This window comes from Camellia sinensis, chromosome 12, assembly GCF_055761805.1.
Source record: "Camellia sinensis isolate YWXY chromosome 12, ASM5576180v1, whole genome shotgun sequence".
In the NCBI taxonomy this organism is placed as follows: domain Eukaryota; kingdom Viridiplantae; phylum Streptophyta; class Magnoliopsida; order Ericales; family Theaceae; genus Camellia; species Camellia sinensis.
The window spans coordinates 61,838,423-61,864,300 of NC_138972.1; positions in this window are offsets into that span (position 1 = coordinate 61,838,423).

Here is a 25,878-nt window from a genome sequence, read left to right on the forward strand (position 1 = left end):
AATACTACTTTTCATTTTTTATTAGTTAAAGTATAGAAATATGTACTCTTTATTTTATTTAATTAATTTTTTATTTTTGTGTTTTAATGTTATTTTATTTTATTTATTTATTCATATAAACTGGTTTAAAGAGTCTTTTGAGACTATCCAAATATAGCTAATGTGAAGTTTTTTTGTTAAAATATCAATTGCAGTAGCTAGCTCATTAAAGGGAGTAAAATATGATGAAATTAATTATAATGGCCAACAGACTTACTTTAAAAAGCCCATTGGAGATGATCTAATAGTTTAGATTTTGGAGATAATTACAAACTAGTCCCATTACGTAGATTTAAATACTATTAAGTCCTATTGATTGTTTGAATGCACCAATAAATCCTACAATACCTTTATCAAATTCTTTTATCTTTTCTTCTCTTCTCTTCTCTCCCTCTCTACTACTTTTCCAAAAGTTTCACACCACCATTGTTTACCACCACCATCGCTGTCACCGTTCTCCTGCTACCACCGCTCTCATTGTCATCGTTTACCCACTACCACCATTGTCGTCATCATCCACTCATCATATTCTCTTCTCCTCTTCTCTTCTCTTCTCTCTCTCTCTCTCTCTCTCTCTCCACCATTTTTTCAAAAGTTTTACATCACCATTGTCTACAATTACTGTGGTTACCATTGTCCACCCACCACCACCGTTGTTATTCGGATGCCACCACTATTCACTAACTATTTTCACCATCGTTGCAGATCTGCATTCTACCGTCACCGATCTACACTTTATTACCGTCGTAGATTTGCACTCCACTATCGCTAAACTACGCAACCACTATATCACCACTACCTCTTTTTTTTCAAATTCAGATTTGTTTTTTAGTTATAAATTTATCAGTCTCTCTTGTTCTTTATGTATGTAGAAGATGATGGTAGATTCTTATGAGTGAGTGAAAATGAATAAGGATGTTAGATATTAATAAATAAATTTACAGTGATAAATTTATCAGTCATGACTTGTAGGTAAATAAAACTAGCTTGTAACTGTCGCTAGATTTTATTAGAAGACTGTTTTTCTCTCCAATCCAGATATTGGAGAGTGCTGTTCAGGTTTGTGAAGGGTCCTCTCCAATCCAATCAAGACTGGGTTTTGCTCATTTTGTAGAATCCTTCATATATATCATACAATAAACTAATTTATCACAGTTTTTTGGTACAAATGCAATAAATTAAATAATTTACGGTTATGGAATTGACATAATAGTGAACGCCCATTACATTTTTTTTTTTAGTACAAATGAAAAGATTTTTTTATTTGCATCGTACTAAATTGTTCTACCATGACATTGTAGGCCTTAAATGATTTTTTCTCAGATCAATCAATGATCTTATTAGAATACATGTAAATTAGTGGTAACTCGTGCTATGCATAAGACTTTATAAATTAAAAAAGAAAATTATTATAAATATGCGGACGTAATTTAATATTTTATCTTGTGGTATACATGAAAATTATAAATTAATTTTTATGTTTACAAATTTTTAAATTATTAGTTTAAAAAAATTAAATATATATATATATATATATAAATCTATTTAGTGCAATTTTCATAATTTGTAATTAAAAAAAAACAGAGAGAAGAAGTCAAACCTAATTAAATGAGGTTACATTAGTTATGATATACCTCTTCTTGTTATGAAAATATACATATTTAAAAATTATAATTAAGACAAATATACAATTTTATTATTAAATGTGAAGTGAAGTGATATTTAACAATAATTGATATGATGTTTTTGGTGTTAATCCTATAATTTAAGTTACATTTCTTTTGGTTTTAATTTCATAACTAAAAATATAATATGAATATAATATGCGCACGGATTTCTAGTCTTTAAGAATAAGAAGGTTTTAGAATATTTTTAACCTTTCATCATTGTCTTTTAATTTTTTTTTTTATCTAATTTGATTTTAAATTTGAATAAAAAATTTGATTTGATATGAATTACATCAACTTTTTCATTAATTTTTTTATGAATTTTTAAAAGAACTTCCATTCTTATCTCAATTTTTTTTTTTCTTTTCATCAATTTTGATGAAAAAAATGATAATTTCCAACGCTTCATCTTTTAAAATTTTTATCCAATTATAATTCGATAAAAAAATATTAAGGGTTGAAGATTCTGTTAATGAAATTATAGTGAAATAACATCTTGAAATAGTGAAACTTTAAGTATGTGGTTGGTTGAAATATATAATTTGATTACTTCTTTTCTCATGTTTTTATAAAAATTGACACTTATGACCACATTATTATAAGTTGGATTATGGAAATTTTTTTGAGGTGTCAAATATTTTTCATTTGTAAATATCCTATCGACTAAAAAAGAAGAAAAAATAAAAAATAAAAGAAAAAGGAAAAAAAAATGTGCACTTTTGGATATGTGTTTATCAATCTTGTTTTGTGGACATGAACATCTGATATTTTAATTTAAAAAATTAAAAAGTATAAAAAAATAGATTGGTTTATTTTGGAGATAAAAGAAGTCATCTAACTCCTCTATATACTATTTTAATCACATAAAAAAATAAAAATTACATTTGGAGATTATCTCTATATATTATGCTATTATATACAAATATAACGGTAACTAATTAATTAATATATATGAAAATTTATACTAAGCTTTCATTTTCAATTAATAAATAGCAGTAAAGGTATAATAGGATATAAAGAGGATAAAGTAAAAAACACTATAATATTTAAAAGTTTTAAATTTACTTAGTTACACAAAAATCTAATGTTATAGTACAATCTTGAATTCTCAATAAATTTTTACATTTTCTATAAAATAAAATGACAATAAAAAATTCGATACCCATTTTTTTACTTCAATTTTACGATTTTCATTGAAAAAAACAAAATCTTATCAAAATCGGTGGCACAGAATGAGCATAAATACTTCGATTGCAACCATCATTACCAATAATTCTTTTCCACCATGTAAACCTGTAAACAAGCACATAAATCTCACTAAAACCGAAATCAAAACCAAACCAACAACAAAGAAAAAGAATCACACAGGGAAAAAATAAAATTAAAAAATAAATAAAATTATGGAGTGGTAGGATATTACCCCCTAACAACTTAGACCTCGTCTTGCCTAATCCATTAGCTCATTCGCCAATGCCTACGAAGTTTAGGAGTTAGGATGACTAATTAGATTATTCTTCAAATAAAACTTGAAAATTGATTAATTTGTCACATTAAGTGATTTAAAATTTTGATAGATACACATCAAAAAAGTAGATAATTATGTTATTAAATCATAATTCAAATTTAGATATTGTCATATCCTTTTGAGATCTATATCTGAATTCTTATCTTCTTTATTTTTGTGTGATTTCTATTTTTATTTTATTTTATTTTTAAATTTATTTAAGATGAAGTTGTAGGTTTCTATTTTTTTTTTTAAATTTAATTTATCTATGGTTTCTATTTATTTTTAATTATTATTATTTAGGTAAGTTATGATGTGAGTTAGATATATGATAGACATGTGAGTACTATTGATTTAAAGTAGGAAAATGTTTGGTGGCCATAAATTATGTGGCTCAAATGGCCCGAAAATGCCAAAACGACGTCGTTTTGGCATTTTTAGAGTTGTTTTGTATCTAAAACGACGTCGTTTTGGCATTTTCAGGCCATTTGAGCCACAAAATTTGTGACCACCAACCATTGCCCTTTAAAGTATGATAGTGTGAGATATATTAGATTTGTTTAGATAGATTTTAAAAATATTTAAAATTTAAAATTTGAAATTGAGAGGCAAAAGAAATATTTTAACTAATAAATAAAAATCACATTTATTAATTTTATTTGTTTGTATATCTGATTTTTAAAATTTTTTTTGTTATGTTATAATATAATATATAAGATATAGATAGATACCTATAATTCTCATAAAAAATATTATTTGATTTTTTGAGGGAGAGAAAAGAAAGACAAGTTTTAATATTTTCTTTTGGAAATTGATGAGAGAAATTAGAACGGAGAGATTATGAAATATTTTTATTATCTTTCTATTTGAAATCCATAAATTAAGGGATAATTATTATTTCCAAAATAATTAAATAGGTATGGAAAAAGTTGAAAAAGGGAAATAATTATTATTTTTAAAATAATTAAATAGGTATGGGAAAAGTTGAAAAGGGTGTGTATGAGAAGGCAAAAAAGCTCACGAGAAGTCAATAAGGGCTGCGGGTTTTTTTTTTTAAATCAAAAAATTAAGAAATTAATATTGAGACATTGAAACTTCCACAAGGCTTGTGAATTAAAAATCCTATTTTCCTTATATATATATATATATAGGTTTGTCCATTTAAAAAATTCTATGGCCCAAAAATTTATTCTTGGTACAAGCAAAAAGAAAGTTATTTACGCCAGAGCAATGCTAGGTATCATGAAAAACCTTTCATGAAAATAATCATGAAAGTTTTGTGAACCTTGGATTACACTTAGAATAAAGCACCACACACTAATTAAGATAATCCAAGGATCATAACTCTTTAATGATCATTTTCATGAAAAAAATTTCATGATCCCTAACTTTTCTCTTTACGCCATACTAAGAGGTTGAAAGTTATTTACGCCATACAAGCAAAAAGAAAGTTATTTACGCCATACTAATAAAGTGAAAGGATCCTTTTGTGGAGAGTCACTATCTACTGTTGTCAAACATTAGTTGTTCTTAATGGGAGTGTTTGTATCTTCCACACCATTGTTCAATGGTAGTGAACAGTCCAAGGACATGATTAGATCGGATGATAAGCAGTTAGTTCTCATAGGTGGATTCAGTAAAACTGTTGCCAGAGACAGAGATATATATAGAGACAAGAGAATTGTACATGTGTGTGTGTGAGAGAGAAGAGAGAGACGGAGAGATCTGAAAACGACATAGAGAACGGCGGCGGCGGCGGCGTATGCAGTTGAGACGATGGTGGCAATACAGGCCAACTGTGGTGGATATAGTGATCGTCGATGGAATAGAGAGAGAATGATAGAAAGAGACACATAAAGACATGATAGAAAGAAAACTAAGAGGGATGGTGGCGGTGGCAATAGTTGTGATAGTATAATGGTGGTAGTGGAGGGATGATGACAGTAGCTATAGTGATAACGTGGTAGAGGTGGTGGTGGTGGTGGTAGTGGAGGGATGGTGGCGGTGGCAATAGTTGTAGGGCTGGTAGAGGTGGAGGGGTGGCAATGGTGGTGGAAGCTGTAGTGGCGGTAGCGATGGTAAGAGTGGTGGTGGTGATGACAACAGTGGTAAGATTATAACCATATTGTTACATACGTATAAATATTTATAAATTCAATCATAATTAAGTATAATTCTTATCATTTAATTTTTTCATAGCCAATATTTTCATTTTAAGAGCCACTTAAAATTTTTTAAAAAAAGAAAAAGAATCATTTAAATTATTAAGTGATACTAATTGTGATTTTAAAATAAATTTAATAAATTATTTACTTCATATATTTATATTTAAATTTAAATATTGAATTAAGCTATCAAATATCAACTAAATCACCCTCCTGTCTACTAATTCACAAAATGTAGCACAAGGGTCAGTCATTGTCTCTAATTCTTTGCCTTGGTGTGCAAAGTCTCTCATATATTTCATTTTCTTATAGATAGGGGGTGGATAGCCATAGACCATATGGGTGGCCCAGTTACACAATACTCATTTTGTTTTTATTTCCTTGAGTCGATCCTCCAAAAGCCAGGACATGTTTAGCATCAATCAAGTGGGCCATACAAACATCATGTTGGGTGTGTATTTTTCGAGAAGGTATCTGGTGGTCTTAGGTCACCACCACGTGATACTCTAATAGTATTGTGATAAGTGTAGAGAGTGAAACTCATGATTATATATTTAATACTTAAAAAATATAAAGGAACATGATGAATTTTATATAATTGGTCAGGGATATGACCGCGCCCCTATACCAACCAATAATTTTTAGTGTTTTGTCTTTTCCACTGTCAAAGTGCTGATCAATAAAAAGGTGACTGGAAACCTTGAATTTGGGACAGTTTGGGTCTTGTCTATGAAATTATTTATCTATGTAAGATCAACTCTAATACTACTTTTCATTTTTTATTAGTTAAAGTATAGAAACATATACTCTTTATTTCATTTAATTAATTTTTTATTTTTGTGTTTTAATGTTATTTTATTTTATTTTATTTATTTATTCATATAAACTAGTTTAAAGAGTCTTTTGAGACTATCCAAATATAACTAATGTGAAATTTTTTTGTTAAAATATCTATTGCAGTAGCTAGCTCATTAGAGGGAGTAAAATATGATGAAATTAATTATAATGGCCAACAGACTTATTTTAAAAAGCCCATTGGAGATGATCTAATAGTTTAGATTTTGGAGATAATTACAAACTAGTCCCATTAACTAGATTTAAATACTATTAAGTCCTATTGATTGTTTGAATGCACCAATAAATCCTACAATACCTTTATCAAATTCTTTTATCTTTTCTTCTCTTCTCTTCTCTTCTCTCCCTTTCTACTATTTTTCCAAAAGTTTCACACTACCATTGTTTACCACCACCATCGCTGTCACCGTTCTCCTGCTACCATCGCTCACATTGTCATCGTTTACCCACCACCACCATTGTCGTCATCATCCACTCATCATATTCTCTTCTCCTCTTCTCTTCTCTCCTCTCTCTCTCTCTACAATTACTGTGGTTACCACTGTCCACCCACCACCACCGTTGTTATTCGGATGCCACCACTATTCACTAACTATCTTCACCGTCGTTGCAGATCTGCATTCTACTGTCACCGATCTACACTTTATTACCGTCGTAGATTTGCACTCCACTGTCGCTAAACTACGCAACCACTATATCACCACTACCTCTTTTTTTTCAAATTCAGATTTGTTTTTCAGTTATAAATTTATCAGTCTCTCTTGTTCTTTGTGTATGTAGAAGATGATGGTAGATTCTTATGAGTGAGTGAATATGAATAAGGATGTTAGATATTAATAAATAAATTTACAGTGATAAATTTATCAGTTATGACTTGTAGGTAAATAAAACTAGCTTGTAACTGTCGCCAGATTTTATTAGAAGACTGTTTTTCTCTCCAATCCAGATATTAGAGAGTGCTGTTCAGGTTTGTGAAGGGTCCTCTCGAATCCAATCAAGACTGGGTTTTGCTCATTTTGTAGAATCCTTCATATATATCATACAATAAACTAATTTATCACAGTTTTTTGGTACAAATGCAATAAATTAAATAATTTACGATTATGGAATTGACATAATAGTGAATGCCCATTACATTTTTTTTAGTACAAATGAAAAGATTTTTTTATTTGCGTCGTACTAAATTGTTCTACCATGACATTGTAGGCCTTAAATGATTTTTTCTCCTATCAATCAATGATCTTATTAGAATACATGTAAATTAGTGGTAACTCGTGCTATGCGCAAGACTTTATAAATTAAAAAAGAAAATTATTATAAATATGCTGAAGTAATTTAGTATTTTATCTTGTGGTATACATGAAAATTATAAATTAATTTTTATGTTTACAACTTTTTAAATTATTAGTTTAAAAAAATTAAATATATATATATATATATATAAATCTATTTAGTGCAATTTTGATAATTTGTAATTAAAAAAAATGAAAAAAGGAGAAGAAGTCAAACCTAATTAAATGATGTTACATTAGTTATGATATACCTCTTCTTGTTATGAAAATATACAAATTTAAAAATTATAATTAAGACAAATATACAATTTTTTTATTAAATGTGAAGTGAAGTGATATTTAACAATAATTGATATGATGTTTCTGTTGTTAATCCAATAATTTAAGTTACATTTCTTTTGGTTTTAATTTCATAACTAAAAATATAATATGAATATAATACGCACACGGATTTTTAGTCTTTAAGAATAAGAAGGTTTTAGAATATTTTTAACCTTTCATCATTGTCTTTTAATTTTTTTTTTTTTTATCTAATTTGATTTTAAATTTGAATAAAAAATTTGATTTGATATGAATTACTTCAACTTTTTCATTAATTTTTTTTATCAATTTTTAAAAGAACTTTCATTCTTATCTCAAATTTTTTTTTTCTTTTCATCAATTTTGATGAAAAAAATGATAATTTCCAATGCTTCATCTTTTAAAATTTTTATCCAATTATAATTCGATAAAAAAATGTTAAGGGTTGAAGATTCTATTAATGAAATTATAGTGAAATAACATCTTGAAATAGTGAAACTTTAAGTATGTGGTTGGTTGAAATAAATAATTTGATTACTTCTTTTCTCATGTTTGTATAAAAATTGACACTTATGACCACATTATTATAAGTTGGATTATGGAAATTTTTTTGAGGTGTCAAATATTTTTCATTTGTAAATATCCTATCTACTAAAAAAGAAGAAAAAATAAAAAATAAAAGAAAAAGGAAAAAAAAATGTGCACTTTTGGATATGTGTTTATCAATCTTGTTTTGTGGACATAAACAACTGATATTTCAATTTAAAAAATTAAAAAGTATAAAAAAAATAGATTGGGTTATTTTGGAGATAAAAGAAGTCATCTAACTCCTCTATATACTATTTTAATCACATAAAAAAATAAAAATTATATTTGGAGATTATCTCTATATATTATGCTATTATATACAAATATAACGGTAACAAATTAATTAATATATATGAAAATTTATACTAAGCTTTCATTTTCAATTAATAAATAGCAGTAAAGGTATAATAGGATATAAAGAGGATAAAGTAAAAAACACAATAATATTTAAAAGTTTTAAATTTACCTAGTTATACAAAAATCTAATGTTATAGTACAATCTAGAATTCTCAATAAATTTTCACATTTTCTATAAAATAAAATGACAATAAAAAATAAAAAATTCGATACCCATTATTTTACTTCAATTTATGATTTTCATTGAAAAAAACAAAATCTTATCAAAATCCGTGGCACAGAATGAGCATAAATACTTCGATTGCAACCATCATTACCAATAATTCTTCTCCACCGTGTAAACCTGTAAACAAGCACATAAATCTCACTAAAACCGAAACCAAAACCAAACCAACAACAAAGAAAAAGAATCACGCAGGGAAAAAATAAAATTAATAAATAAATAAAATTATGGAGTGGTAGGATATTACCCCCTAACAACTTAGACCTCGTCTTGCCTAATCCATTAGCTCCTTCGCCAATGCCTGCGAAGTTTAGGAGTTAGGATGACTAATCAGATTATTCTTTAAATAAAACTTGAAAATTGATTAATTTGTCATATTAAGTGATTTAAAATTTTGATAGATATACATCAAAAAAAGTAGATAATTATGTTATTAAATCATAATTCAAATTTAGATATTGTCATATCCTTTTGAGATCTATATCTGAATTCTTATCTTCTTTATTTTTGTGTGATTTCTATTTTTATTTTTATTTTTTTTAAATTTATTTAAGATGGAGTTGTAGGTTTCTATTTTTTTAAAATTTAATTTATCTATGGTTTCTATTTGTTTTTAATTATTATTATTTAGGTAAGTTATGATGTGAGTTAGATATATGATAGATATGTGAGTGCTATTGATTTAAAGTATGATAGTGTGAGATATATTAGATTTGTTTAGATAGATTTTAAAAAAATTTAAAATTTAAAATTTGAAATTGAGAGGCAAAAGAAAGATTTTAACTAAATAAATAAAAATCACATTTATTAATTTTATTTGTTTGTATATCTGATTTTTAAATTTTTTTTTGTTATATTATAATATAATATATAAGATATAGATAGATACTTCTAATTCTCATGAAAAATATTATTTGATTTTTTGAGGGAGAGAAAACAAAGACAAGTTTTAATATTTTCTTTTGGAAATTGATGAGAGAAATTAGAACGGAGAGATTATGAAATATTATTATTATCTTTCTATTTGAAATCTATAAATTAAGGGATAATTATTATTTCCAAAATAATTAAATAGGTATGGAAAAAGTTGAAAAAGGGAAATAATTATTATTTCTAAAATAATTAAATAGGTATGGGAGAAGTTGAAAATGGTGTGTATGAGAAGTCAAAAAAGCTCACGAGAAGTCAATAAGGGCTGAGGTTTTTTTTTTTTTTTTTTTTTAAAAAAATCAAAAAATTAAAAAATTAATATTGAAAAATTGAAACTTCCACAAGGCTTGTGAATTAAAAACCCTATTTTCCTTATATAATATATATATATATATATATATATCTATAGGTTTGTCCATTTAGAAAATTCTATGGCCCAAAAATTTATTCTTGGTACAAGCAAAAGAAAGTTATTTACGCCATACTAAGAGGTTGTTTAGAGTGTCCTAAATAAGTGCACTTTTTGTCTTTTTAGATTAAAAAGTTAAGAAAAAAAATATAGATATTTGGGTTAACTTTTTAACTTTTTACGAAAAAATATGTATTAAAAAATTGTATAAATAAGTGTGCAGGAGAAGTTAATGGAGTAGGCCATACAGGTTGGGCACTGTAGTGGGCTGCCTAGGAGATATGGGAAATAATTGCCTCCTTTTCGGGCTTGAATTGAACGGTATTGTTCTGCCCGTGGAGACCCACCATGGGTCCCGTTTTGTTAATTGGAACCGTTCAATGTGTAAAACTCGTCGAGTACTATGTGCTTATGAAGAATCGCGTTGATTGGATATCAATAGCTATTTGATCGTGTTAGTTTTTTTTTGTCAATCGTTAACTATACTATCATCAATTTTTTATACCAAACTGATTTGATCATGTAGTTAGTGATATCCGATCAACGTGATTTTTTATAGGCATATAGTAATGGACGAGTTCTACATATTGAACGGTTCGGATTATCAAAACAGGACCTGTGGTGGGCCCTCACCGGCCTAACATTGCCATCCAACTTAGTGAATGTATATATGTAATTTTTTTTTGTTCCTTTCTTTCACGTCGGTACCTAGAGTGGTGTGAAGTTGGTTTGTATTTTAATATTATATATATTAATTTTTTTATATTTTTAATTTGTAAATAGTGATGCCTTTTTTGTTTTTTTTTGTAATTTTTTGACTTTTTAGATTTTTTTAAACACCCCAAACCAGGTCTAAATTGTTCCACTGTGATAAGGTAGACTTTACCTGATATTTTCTCAGATAAATGATTTTACTGGAATAAATGAGAAATTTGTCCATTTCAAAAATGATATGGTCCTTAACTTTTTATTCTTTACGGGTTCAAATGGAAACAAAATCTTTACATCGTACTGTAACATTTTAGGCCTGACATGAGTATTTCTCTATCAATGATTTTATTTGAGTACGTGAAAAATTTGTCCATTTCGAAAATAGCAAGGTCCATCAGTTACACCGAAATACTCATGTAAGGCCTAAAACTGTTCTGAAAAAAAAATTCCATTTCAAAAATTGTAAGGCCCATAAAATTTTTTTTTTGGAAGATTCAGATTACATAAAAAAAAAAAATCTCATTCCGAAATTGTAAGGCCCATAAATTTTTTTAGTACAAACGAGAAGATTCTTTATTCGTGACGTACTAAATTGTTCTACGGTGATAATGTAGGCTTTACCTGATTTTTTCTTGGATAAATGATTTTACTGGAATAAATGAGAAATTTGTCCATTTCAAAAATGGTATGGTCCTTAAATTTTAGTTCTTTATGGGTTCAAAAGAAAAAAAAAAATCTTTATTTTACATCGTACGAAATTGTTCTACTGTGACATTTTAGGCCTTACCTGAGTATTTCTCCATCAATGATTTTATTTGAGTACAAACGAGAAGATTCTTTATTTATGCCGTATTAAGGTCTTGTTTGTCATGTATTAAAAAAGTCAAAAAATCACTATTCTATTTAAGTCACATTATTCTATTTAAGTCACATCACCTCTCTACTACATCACTTCAAACCTAACCCAAACTCACCTCATATTTTATAAAAAGTCAAAAAGTATACTTATTTAGAACATCCCAAACCACTCCTAAATTGCTCTATTGTGATAATGCAGGCTTTACTTGATTTTTTCTCAAATGAATGATTTTATTGGAATAAATGAGAAATTTGTCCATTTCAAAAATGGTATGGTCCTTAAATTTTTAGTCTATATGGGTTCAAACGAAAAACAAATCTTCAGTTACATCATACGAGATTGTTCTACCGTGACATTTTAGGCCTTGCGTGAGTATTTCTCTATCAATGATTTTATTTGAGTACATGAAAAATTGAGTGATGCTAGGTAGCTCAAGAAAATGGTGGTCCAAATTTGCCCTAGTTATTGTTGATAATATACGATTTCTTGAAATATTTTATCAACTATTTTTCAAGTAAATTCTATATCTTTAGCAGCATCAATTTTTTTGTAGATTTTGTAAAAAATTACGATGTTGTTAACAATTTGAGATTAGTACTAGCACTTGATTACGATCTAGCAATAGATTTTGAATATAGAAATGGTGATAAAAACTCATGAAAAGGAAAATTTTTAAGATGTTTTGATTTTAGGCCTACTATGCTTCCAAAATAAGAGTAGTATCTAAAGCTTTTGACCGCCACCTAAATGTAGTTGGCGTAGGACTCTAGCGTTGGCAAGCTTCCAGTTTACAAAGGTGGTTAACCTCAACCCTTCCTTCCTTAGATCAAGCTCAACACAGATCTGTTTTGTTTCCTACCTCTGATTGTAACTTCAGAAACTACTTCTTTGGTTATGCAGGAGACCTAAAATGAATGACTTGACATATAGTAGTAACACATTCTTTTCTAGAAATGAAAACCTTTTTTATTTATTGAACAAAAATTTGCAAGGAAAGGGGTTTCTGTACACTGTTGGATTGCTAGAGTATTGTTTGCTCTAAGAAGGCCTAAGAATCAAACTTCTTTCTTAGTTTCAAGTATACTCTAAGTAATTTGTCCTCGAATCTACTTGTTCCAAATAATTATATACTGATTCATAAGGCAATCTTAGAACAATTATTTTTTCCGCCATGGATGGTGTAATTAAAAATATAGTCCTTCCATAATGAACTAATTTTTACCCAACTCTTGCTAATTCTGTAGTTTCATGAGATATTATGAAAAATTCTCTTGCCCTTGTTTATGTTAGATCTAATACAAAGGGTTTGTCCCAATCTTTAAACCAATCGCATTTGTAGGGGATCATGTTTTTTTTGTCTTTGACTTTTATCAGATAATGAGCTGCATTTAGATGTTCATCTTTTACTTCTGTTTAGGCAGTTATAAATGTAATGGATGCCATGCTTGGATATTCTTTATAGACTTCATAAATTCTCCTAAACATGAATTGTTGGAATTTGGTGAGCTGAGAGAACATAGAATTCTATGAGTAAGGTGGAACGTCGAATGTAATGATTATTCCTAATTTCTACATTTGAACCAAAGGATTGTTTGGGCTGATGACCTTGTCTAGATCGAATGAAACCATTAGCATAACTATACAAGGTTGTTCGTCCGTTGAAGTTGTACCATTAAGTTCTCAGATAGATGACACATTCTTTATAACATCTCATAAATAACTTAATAAAAATACATCTTCTTATTTTATCTTGGATGTCAGAAGGGAATTGAAGAAATAAATATAATACTTCTAATCTTAAAAATGTTTTTGCTACTAAATGGGTTGTCCTAATGAGCTCGTTCACAGAACGGCTCTTCTCTGCTGCTTGCATTTTTCTAATAATTTCAAGGTTGTCTTGTGTCACCAAGTCCAGCACTTCTTGAGTCTCTGCCAGGAGTGTTTCCTTCTTTGCCGGTATAGTCTTGTGGATGTGGATGCTATCTGCAAATTCTCGAGTTAGTGTATCTACTAAACGATTTTTATTACCATTAATATGTTCTATATTAAAGGTAAATTGTTTAAACCAGAGTTGGCATCGTAAAAGCCTCCCTTGCGCCTGCATGTTTGATAAGTTCTTATTTATGAAACCTAGCAGGCCTTTGCAATCAGTTCTTATTAAAAATGGTTTTGGCGCTAAAAATATTAAAAACTTTTCTATTTCTTTTATTATGGTTAATAATTCTCTTTCCATGGTGGGATAATTACATTCAGCTTAATTAAAACTTTCACTACAATACCTACGTAGTTGATTATTTTCTTTTATTTTTAACACTACCCTCCAGTGATTGTTACTTGCATCGGTTTCTAGTACTAGCTTATCTTTTTCATTAGGAAGAGTTAGGATAGGTAAATCTTTACATTTTTTTTTTTAGGAATTTTACTAAAGTGGAGTCGGTTGAGTTCCAAATCCAACTCTCATCATTTTTTAGTTTCTTTTGTAAAGGTGTTTTTTATTTTGGCTAAATCTTTTATGAAATCTGAGACATAAGTTACTAAAAATATTTCTAATTATTTTCTATCTGTGTTTTTATCAGAAAATTTATTTATTTTTTCAAGAACATGACTTTGCATTTTTATTGATCCTACCTTGATTTCAAGTCCTAAAAATTTTATTTCCTTTTGTGCATACATGCATTTCTTTTCACCTAATACTATTCCATGTTCTTCACATTTTTCTATTATTATTTTGATATCTAATCTATGTTGTTCTATGGATCTAGAAAAAATTAAAATATCATCTATACATACAAGACAAATATTATTTAATTTTTTAAAGATGTTATCTATTCTTCTTTGAAATATTTGAGGTGCATTTTTTTTAACTCAAATGGCATTACAAGCCATTCATAATGTCCTTGTAGTGCACTAAAAGTTGTTAATGAAATACTGTCTTTATTCATTTTTATTTGTCAATATCCACTTTTACAATCCATTTTGGAAAATCAAGAGGCACCTTGTATTATGTTAAAAAGGACTTGTTTATTTGGAATAAAATAACCATCTCTTTTAGTATTATCATTTAATTTTTTGTAATTTATTACCATTCTAGCTTTTCCTCTTTTAATCTTAGCATGATTTCTAACCATAAAGGCTGAACTATTATGCAGACTATTACTATCTCTAATTAGACCTTTCCGTTTAAGATCTTCTATTTCTTTTTTGAATTTTTCTATATTATTATAAATATATACCATTTGTTTTACTCTAATTTTTTTATTACGGTCGATTAGGTCTAATTTAGTTATACTTTTATCTTTGTGCCAAAATTTTAAGGGGTTCACTAAATAAATTTTTACATCTTTCGCGTTGCTCCTTTTGAATTTCTTCATGAATACTAATTTCTTTAATGCTTAGTGCAGTTTCGAGCCTGGTTGGAGAGATTACCTCCTCACTGCGCTTACTGCGGACGAAGTCAATGTCGTGATATGTAATAGTTGTTTTTAGTTTTAAGACTTCAATTGGTTTATTGTTATTTGTAAATATAACAGAATGTAACGTTTGAGTACAAATGTTGTATAATCTTTGAAAATTATTGCCTATAATTAAATCTTGTGATGGTTGATCGGTTGCCTAAAGTTTAGGAATGATAAAGGTGACTGAATTAATTTGTATAACTAAATTTTCTATAGCGTCATTATGTATCATCGTACTATTATTAGCTATTCGAACTATTAAAGGTAGATTTTGCTTTTTCCGCATATATTTGGGAAGGAGTTTCCTTTTCCCAAAACACACCGAGCATCCACTGTCTAGGTAAGCACATAGTTTGTAAGCATTAAATCCTTCTATGTGTATTCTTATATATATATATATATATATATTATTAACATTAGTATATGATAATGACATTTTATTTTCTTCATTCCTTTCGTTGTATCTTTTTACAAATGTGTTGTACTCCTTTTGTGTCTCTTCTTCATCATCTTTTGTCCAAGCCATAAGATTCTTCTCATCTTCATATACTGGCACACTCGTAGTTCTACATCCTATTATTCTTTTACTAACTGAACTCCTTCCGATTGTATATTAGAATTATCTATAGAGTGTTTTCCTGACGATAAGCTTACATTATCCACTTCATCATTATTTTCTATTGTGTTAGGAGTTTCTATTTTAATATTTTTGATATTATCGATTTTAATTATTTTTTTTGTTTTTGTAATATTTTCAGGGTTATTGGAACTTGCTATCTATTGATTATCTAACTTGATCTCACTAGGATTTATTCTTTTAGGTGTAATTCTATCTATTGGTATTCCATTGGTAGGTTAAAATTTATCTGCTTCTATAATTTTATGTTACATTTTAGGATCAATGGTATTATCTAACTTATATATTATTTTCCAAAATATCCTTAATGGATACATGGTTTCATATCGATTCCTACAGTTTTTGTTTTTAAAGTTAGAAATCTATTTAGGAATCTATTTTTTAAGCTAATATAATATCATGGTCTGCAATTAAAACATAATGGTCTCCCATATAGATTATTTTTTATTCCACTGATTATGGACCTTCCAAAATTTCGTTGTCTAATATCACACAAAAATACATATATATATTTATATCTTGTCCTTTATCAAACAACGACGTAATTTGTATTTGTACATTCCCTATATGCATATATTTATACTTATTATCTTTATTATTTTTTAATATATTTTCATAATTTATTTACAGTGACTCCGGTTTTAACCCGACATTTTATTATGTTCCGGACTCGAGTTTCATGGTTCAATATTGTTGTTCATCCCTTATTCCCCTTATTGTTCCTTGGATTAACCATTTGGATTGTAGTTGTGTGTTTGGAATAGGTTGGTCGCTTGCTTTTTCAAACCTTTGTTACCCAAATTTTTGTTCCTCTGCTCAAGCGGGCTTTGTAAATTTTGTTTCTCCGCTCGAGCGGTCATGCTTGTGCTCGAGAGGGCTTTGCAACCTCTTAGTATTTTTCTAAATCTGCAAATGTTGGAAGTGTGTATTCTACGCTCGAGTGTCATTTTTTACGCTCGAGCGAAACAATGTGTCTGACGCTTGAGCGTCACTTTTCACGTTCGAGCAGACTACGTGTATAACAGATTGTGAGGATGACTTTTTTCATTACTTTTTCATTCCTCTCTCTCTCTAAAACTTTCCAAAAATCTAGATCTTAAGTTTCTCTCTCTAAAACTCACATTCTCTCTACTATTTCACCTAGATCCATTGAGATCTTCACCCTAGTGCCTTTGAGAAAAAAGTAGAGCACCCCAAGAGCTCCGTTTTGATCCGAGCAGAAGTTGTCTTCGATGTCTTTGAAGTTTCTCCTTTGTTGCTTTGGCCTTCTAAGCTTGAGATAGGGATTTTCTACACTTTCATATGATTTTTAGCTTAGTTATTTGTCATTGTGAAGCAATGGTGGGATTTAGGAGTGGTTTGAACAAACTTAGGGTTTGGGTGTGAAATAAAAAGAGGGATTTTTAGTGAATGGAAAATAATTGGTTATCGAGTTTGAGAATGAGGTTGTATTGTGTCAAAATTGTTGATTTTGGTACTTGGGTTGATATTTGGAAAAACGGGGGAGTTTTGCCCTAAATAGGTCAAATTGTTATTTTGTATAATTAACGAAAATTGGCATTGGTATTGTGAAATTAGAGGATTATTGAAATAAAGGGTGGAGTTGGACATGTGCTATCTCTCACCTCTGAAAACTTGATTAATTTATCTATTGAGAAGATTGTATATCTGTTTAGAAATAATTGTGTTGGGCTATCGGTGGAGGATAGCCGTGATTGTTGTAGAAATTGCATGAGGATTAGGTGAATTAAAACTAATCTATTGTTGGTTGTTATTGAATATGACTATGTTTTAAATACATTGTATATGTATGATGCTTGGGAGGAGAAAGGTGATGTACTCCATGTTTGGGAGGAGATAGGGGATGGACTTCATTGAAATTAAGTTGGTCGAAGTGTCCTAGGTGAATGTCCCAAAACCGCGCATATACATGGGTGCCAATCCTGCAGACGAAATTTCCGTAAAATGGCAGATTGAAGTGTTTGTGTAGTAATGGTGTAAATTGGAAAACTACAGAGTTGTAGTCTCGGTTGGGTTGTCTATAAGATAGTGAAATTGGCTCATGAATTGAGAAGAAATGAATTAATCTGAAATGAATTGAAGAAAAATAGATTAAGATACGAACTTGGCACTTTATGATTATATAACATGTGAATGTTTTGTCATAGACATTGTATATGTACATTGTACTTATATTTTTGTTAAATCTCATATATTGTGTTAGATTATTCCTACTGGATTTTGGCTCACCCTATTTGGGAAAACCATTTTCAGGTGTTGGTGACATGCCTCCGCCAAGGCAATTGCTTGGAGTTACTTTTGGGATGCAAGAGCTTCTTTATTTTCTTTTATTCTTTTGTATAGCCAATGACTTAAATTGTATTGAGCTAGGCTCACTTTTGTGTAACCAAGCAAAGAGTTGGAAAGATGTAAGCCTATTGGGCAAATGATTACCTATTTAGTTTTCAATTCTCTTATTATTGTAACATATGTTGTAGATTCAGGATGAACGGTTTGTGAATGTATATCGCATGTGTTATCTTTTGTACACGAACTTTAATGAATGAAAACATATCATTTCTATTATTTTTCTGCTTATGGTTGCATTTATTATATAATTTTGGGGTCGTTACAACTTAGTATCAGAGCGTACCGTGTTCGAATACTTTGGATACATGGGAAGTGGTTATTACCACAATGGGTTTGTCTCGCTTAGTTGAGGCTTATGTGATAACATGCTTATATGATTATATGGGTATGGGATTTAGTTCCTAAGATATTGAGTGGGTCTACAGGTTTCTAGAAGTCCTATTAGAAGAGCACTTGATCACTGCTGTTTCTAATCAAAACTCTAGTAACGCCACGGGACGGTCATTATCTAGGAAGAAAATTCATATGTGTTTACGTGACTATGTGCTTATATGGAGTGAATTACTGTTGTCCAACGCATTAGGACACGAGTGAGTTAGCTTTGACACATTTGTGAATGTTATAATCTCTTGTGTTACCTTCATTAGAATGCAGGACGTGGTCATGGTAGTAGGCATGGTAGGCCTAGGAGGCATGAGGTGCCTCTATCGAATGATATTCAGGCACAGGAGGAGGGAGTTGGTCAGGCCGATATGGCCGAACCAGTGGGTCAACAGGCTATGGGCCCATTAGCTCGCCAAATGGCTGGAGCATTGCAGGAATCTATGGACATGCTCATGGCTGAGAATCAAGTCCAGGCCCAAGTAGCTGAAGCAGGGCCATCTTTTCTGAAGAGAGAGTTTTTCCAGTCAAATTCGGATGAGTTTTTAGGTGATCCTAAGGAGCCACTAAAGGCAGATGAGTGGCTAGAGTAAACAGTGAAGACGTTCGAGATGCTTGGCATCGTAGACGACCAATTGAGGGTGACCTTGGCATCTTTCTAGCTGAAAGGGAATACGGGTCAGTGGTGGAAGTATGTGCATGGGCGTATTGGGGTGACTTGGAAGGCATTCGTTAACGCCTTCCAGGATAAGTTTTTGCCTCCCATAATTAGGAAGAAGTTGAGAGACCAATTTTTCAAGCTAATGTAGTTGAACACACCAGTGGCTGAGTTTGAGGCCACATTCACTAGCTTCTCTAGGTTTGCTCTCAAGCTTGTGGCGACTGAGGAACGCCGTTTTTCTGGAGTTTGAGAAGAGATTAAGGATCGAGCTCATGTTTTGAGTGGCTGGGTCCAAGATTAGGGATTATGGGCGCCTAGTGGAGGCGGAGGCCCATCTTGAGACCATTATGCAGGCAGAGGAAAAGAGGATGAGGGGCTCTAGGAGGAGCCAGGATAGTCAAGGGGACAGTAAGAGGCAGAGGGGTTCTAATTCCCAGTTGTCCCAAGGAGCTCAGTCGAGGTCCACTTTTCTATTATTGAGTTCGGGTTTTGAGAGGGGTGGCCAGGGAGATTTTACTTGTTTTAAGTGTGGTCAATTGGGCCACAAGTCTCCAGCTTGCTCACAGAGAGGAGGAGGGCAGCGAGCAACATCATCTTCGGCTTATTCTCAGGGCCGGAGTCAAGGGAGAGGGTAGCCACTAATTTGTTATCAATGTGGGTAGGCGGGGCTCATGAGGAGGTTTTACTAACAATTGGGTGTCACATCTGGTGCGTCTGGTTCGAGACAGGCACAGAGCCGCCAGCCTGCACAGTCAGCACAGGCCACAAGGGCCAATCAGGGAGCCTCTTCGGCTCAGTCAGTGCATCAGGCTTATACTTCGAGGGTTGAGCAGGTTGAGCAGAGACCTTCAGAGCGTGTGTATGTTGTTATAGTGCCAGACCTTGTACCTGCTCCTTCTGTAGTAAGAGGTACCTTCTTGTTTTGTAATTCAGTTGCTAATGTATTGATTGATACGGGTGCATCCTATTCTTTTATCTCGTCTGCATTTGCATCGGTTTTGGGATTAGAGTTGGTTCAGTTAGCATCTTCTATTTATGTAGAGTCACCTATCGGTGGTGAGATTATTTTGAAATAGGGATGCTAGGGTTGTGACATAGAGGTTGCCGGTCGTCAACTTCCATTTGCATTTGTATTGATTGACATGTCTAGTTTCGATGTGATTTTGGATATAGACTAGCTATCGTCATATCGGGCTATTATAGATTGCTACTGTCAGAGGGTTACTGTATGTACCCTAAGCGGTGATTGTTTTTATTTCTTGGAGGACCGGGTGGATATAGTCTTATCACCGGTATATGATCCACGTGGGCGGAGTGAGCTTAGTTACCTTCTTGCTAGCTTTTTAAGTAGTGAGTGTGATAAAGTCCAGGTTGAGTTACCAAGGGTGGTTTGTCAAATACCCCGATGTCTTTCTCGAGGACCTTACTAGTTTAACACCTCATCGAAAGATCGAGTTCTCTATTGATTTAGTGCCTGGCATGGCACCGATATCTATGGCACCGTATAGATTTTCACCTCCTGAACTGAGTGAGTTAAAGATTCAACTCCAGAAGTTGTTAGATAAGGTTTACATCCGCCCTAGTACTTCACCTTGAAGAGCACCGGCTCTCTTTGCTAAATGAAAGATGGAGTGCTACGACTTTGTATTGATTACCGGAAGTTAAACCGGGTAGCTGTTAAGAACAAATACCTAATGCTTCGTATAAATGATCTGTTTGATCAGTTGAAGGGGTATTGTTGTTTCTCTAAGATAGACCAGAGATCGGGTTATCATTAGTAGAGGGTAAGGGAGGAGGACATCCCGAAGACGGCATTCCGTATGCAGTATGGCCATTATGAGTTTCTAGTGATGCCTTTTGGCCTAACCAAGGCTCTAGTTGTGTTTATGAACTTGATGAACCTAATCTTCCGTGAGTTCCTAGACCGTTTTGTGGTCATCTTTGTGGACGACATATTGATTTACTCACCCTCTGAGGAGGAGCACGAGGGACACTTGCAGGTGGTGCTTGAGTTGCTTAGAGCTCATAAACTGCACACTAAGTTTGGGAAGTGTGAGTTCTGGCTGAGAGAAGTTAAGTTCTTAGGCCATGTAGTATCCGGGAAAAGGATGACTGTAGATTCATCCAAGATAGAGGCCATACAAAATTGGGCACAACCTAAGAATGCTTTTAAAATTCGTAGTCTCTTGGGGTTGGCCAGGTATTACCGTTGGTTTGTGAAGGATTTCTCTAGGCTAGGCTCACCCTTGACTAGGTTGACGAGGAAAGGAACCAAATTTGTATGGAGTGAGACTTGTTGTAGACACCCTATTTTTGACCGCTCTTAAGACTTGGGCACTACTAATGGTTTACTTGGTGGTGAAAGTTGTGCAGTGCAAGGGTTCTATTTTTTCTGCAAGGAGAGCGTTAAAACCCAACCTTATACCCCAGTTGTGAACCAAAATGATCTCGACCAAAAAATTTTGAGACCTTAAAACCCTCTTGTAGACACCCTATTTTTGATCGCGCTTAAGACTTGGGCACTACTAATGGTTTACTTGGTGGAGAAAGGTGTGCAGGGCAAATGTTCAGTTTCTTCGGCAAGGAGATAGTCAAATCCCAACTTCATACCCCTTTTGGACCAAAACAATCTTGATCAAAAGATTTTAGACCTTAAAACCCTCTCTTTCAAAATGTTTTGAAAATAAAGTTCCTACGATGTTCCGACGCTTGCATTTCGTTAAATGTTGCCCTTTTCGGTAAACTGAGCAAGGACAAAGTGGAAATGAATGAAAGAGAGATGACATCTCAGAAAAATCTTTCAAAACACTTTGTTTAGGGGTTTGGAGTTGAAGAAAAGAGGAAAGGAGAGCAGAGTGTTTGGGAGAAGTTCGGCATGAATCCGGGTAGGACCAAAAATGCGCGGCTTCACCAAAACAGGAATAAATTTTTTCATAGTTTGAATTTTGTTGCAAGGCTACCACCATTGGAAATATTACTTCTGGGGCTTCAATTTGGACACAAAAATGACCTAAAAAGGAGTCCAGATGAAGGAGTTATGACTATTTTAAGTTGGACCTAGAAAGCAGAATTTTCCTACCGACCAGAAAAACTAGCTGGCCGACCAGAAAAAGTGGTCGGCTGACCAGAAAAGTGGCTGGCAAGTCCCAAGCTCAGATTCTTTGAAGATATTTTCTCTCCAGCTGTCTTCCACAACCTCCAGCTATTCCATAGATAGATATTTTCGAGCCAGCTCTCATTTTTGCTATATATGCGGCTATATCTCTCATTTTCAAGGGACAACCTTCTTGGAGAAGCTTGGGAGCTTCTCACTCTAAAAAGTATCTCTCTCTCTCTCTCTACAACTTCTAGGGCTGAATCTCTACCCCGCTCTCTATATACTCCACTCCCTTGCCCATTTTGTGGATAGACGTGCTTGAAAGTAAAGAAATGCTTCTAGTTTGCCTAGGCATCCTTCATCAAAGTTAACCACCATTGGGATGAGGTTCTTTGAGGATCATTTTGAGCTTCAAAAGCTGGTCTTGGCTCAGATTTTGGGCTGGTTTTGCAGCTGTGCATCAAGGCTAACATCTCTCTCCCTTTAAGCTTGTTTTACACATTTGCTTGGCCATCTTTTCACACTTCTTTGGGGCTGTTTTGGGGGTGGTGTTGAGCTATAAAAACCACTAATTTTCCTCTATTTTTCAGTCCTAAGAGTCTTGGTTTGTGCCTTGGTTGGCTAGGTGGTTGTCCTTCCTTTTGCTCCTTGGTTTGTAAGGCCTTGTGAGCCAACTTTCAAACTTTTAAAACAACTTCCTTTTGGCCTTAAAACCACTGAATTCCAAAGGAATTTCAGTGTTAGAAAACTTGTTTTGAGGGCCAAAATGGGTGGGGCTTGTCCCTCCTCCTCTTTTCTTGTTTACTTGCATTTTTAGCCTATCATAGGAGCATACATTTTCATACTTTCAAGGCTTGGTTCAGGCACTTTTTGGTGACTTTTAGGACCTGCCTAGACTCTGTCCATGGTTGGTTTGGTCACCCTTGGCATGCTTCTCACATGTGTAGTGCATTCCCATTTATGGCTTATCAAAGTAGCATGTCATTCTAGCATGTATTGGCTATATTTCAGTGAGTTTTTGGTCATCATTTGGCATGTCATGACTCTATTTTTGACTGATTTGGTAGTCCTTTGCATGCTCCATTTACTTGTAGAACAAATCTTGCTTACTAGTCTTGTGTGCATGATGTTTTAGCTCATCATTCTAGCATGTTTTGACTCCACTCTAGCACATTTTTGCCTTTGATTTAACATGCTTGAGGTCTAATTTAATTGGTTTTGGTCATGCATGTTTGGTTTTGCATAGCTATAGTGCATTTGGCTTTGCTAGCCTTGCACTATGGGACCCCTAGCATGCCATATTTGAGCCTTTTGTATGGCATGGCATCATTTGGTAGGTAATTTCAGACCATAAACTTCTGCCATGCTCTCATGTTTATCACTCTTTCATTGTGTTTAAGAGTTATGCCCTCATTTCTATTTTGTGGGCTAATTCGGGAGCCTATCTTTATTGCCATCTCTGTTGCGAGCCTAGCATGTTTTTGCTACCATATTGACCTGCTGTAGACGTCCCCGAACACCCCGGGAGGAATGAGTCCCCCGTTCCGCTCGATATTGGGCTCACTACAATTTGGACTCTCAAATTGTCACGGTTCGTAATCTGAACCAAAGAGTCCAAATCTGGCAAATCGTTTTGAGAAAGCAGATTTTGAAAGAAGTGTCAAACATGGACTGCTTTGCCAGATACAGAGTCGCCACCTAAATATTTTATTTTGGGAAATTTAGGAAACCCTGACTCGTTGCCTAAGGCCACGTGTCCGTCATCACCAAAGTTGCCTCGGCTCGGGAACTTGGATACGATTGGGGAAGGTCACTTCGTGAGCACCCCCACTCGCCCGATCAAAGATCGGCCTCTACTAACCATGATATCAAGTTTTGAAAACATTGTGTGTTCTTATTCTGATTTTTTTAGCCTAAGTTTACTATGTGATGCGCACAACATACAAGTATAGACTGGATCGTCTGAATTGGAACAAAACATTTCATGTTTATTTTTTAAAGTGGTTTGATGGTGCTACCCGCAAGTAGGCTAAGACGGGGATTTGCCACCCTCAGGTGGGCTTAGAAAAACATGATTTTGCCACTATCTAGTGGGCTTAAAACACACATTTGATGAATTGTTCCAATTCAAATAACCCAACCTTCACCCACAGGCATTCAAGCTGTTATATCACATAAGCATATAGCCTCATGGTAAGCATGCTATTCATGGCAGTCACTCACACGCATGTAAGGATGCTAAAGCATAAACCTTACCGAGTACTCTAAGCCAAAACAGAAGCTAATTAGAAATCCATGCATGATCCTAATTATACAGAAATGCCTAATGCAACACATGCAAAAATGAAACTAGAGCAGGCTCGGCTATTCTAAACATGGCATATGAAATGCTACAGCTAACATGTATTCAACTTGGAATTGAAAATACAATGCAGTTAGTATGATGCGCCGAGCCCGGTGCATGCAAAACAGATGAATGAATGCAAACATGCTATGCTAATCAAAACATGCCCTAATCTAACCATCATAAGCTGGTAAATAAAAGGGAGAAAGACGTAGGGTTGGAAGACATACATTCCACACACGCACACTTATTACAATTGTGCCCTCGCTCGGAGGGTCCGAATAAATATACAGTCCCAAATAAATAATTACAGTCCCGAATAAATAATTACAGTCCCGAATATGTACAAAACCCTAATTAATTAATAAATTAAATTAGGAAAGCAATAAATTGGCATGCAAGCCAGGGACTGCCTCAACTCTGCTTCGGATGATAGATGATGCATGCTCGGGTTGCCTTGTGCGGAGAATCCCTCGCGATACCCCAATTAGCCTCTGTTTGCAATTGTCCTCGGAATGCGTGCCAGGCTTCGGAAGGCTGCGAATTTCTGATTTGCTGCAACAGAGAGCAACAAAGGGGCATGGCAAAGTATTTTCACATATGTATGCGTGACTACTCTTCAGGGATTGTAGTCCTCGATCCTCGTGTCACCAATCACGCATCTCGATGCATGATGGCCGAGGAGCCGATTTGCACGACTTAATATGAAATGAGTGCACATATGGACACAACAAGGCCTAGACTCTATCATGGATAATCTGGAGTGACGGCGACCAGGAATTGAGACACGTTCCGTCACTCGGAGTACGAAACGTCCCTCATTTCCCGTGCTTGGGCTAATTCCTATCCCAAACACAATGCAATATGCATGACATGCATGAATGCAACTAATATACAACCTAGCATGCACAATGCTATGAAATGGCATACACGATGCATGAGGTAACATGGCATACACAATGCGCTAACATATAACCTAGCATACACAATGCTATGAAATGAAATGGCATACACAATGCGCAATGGACTTACAC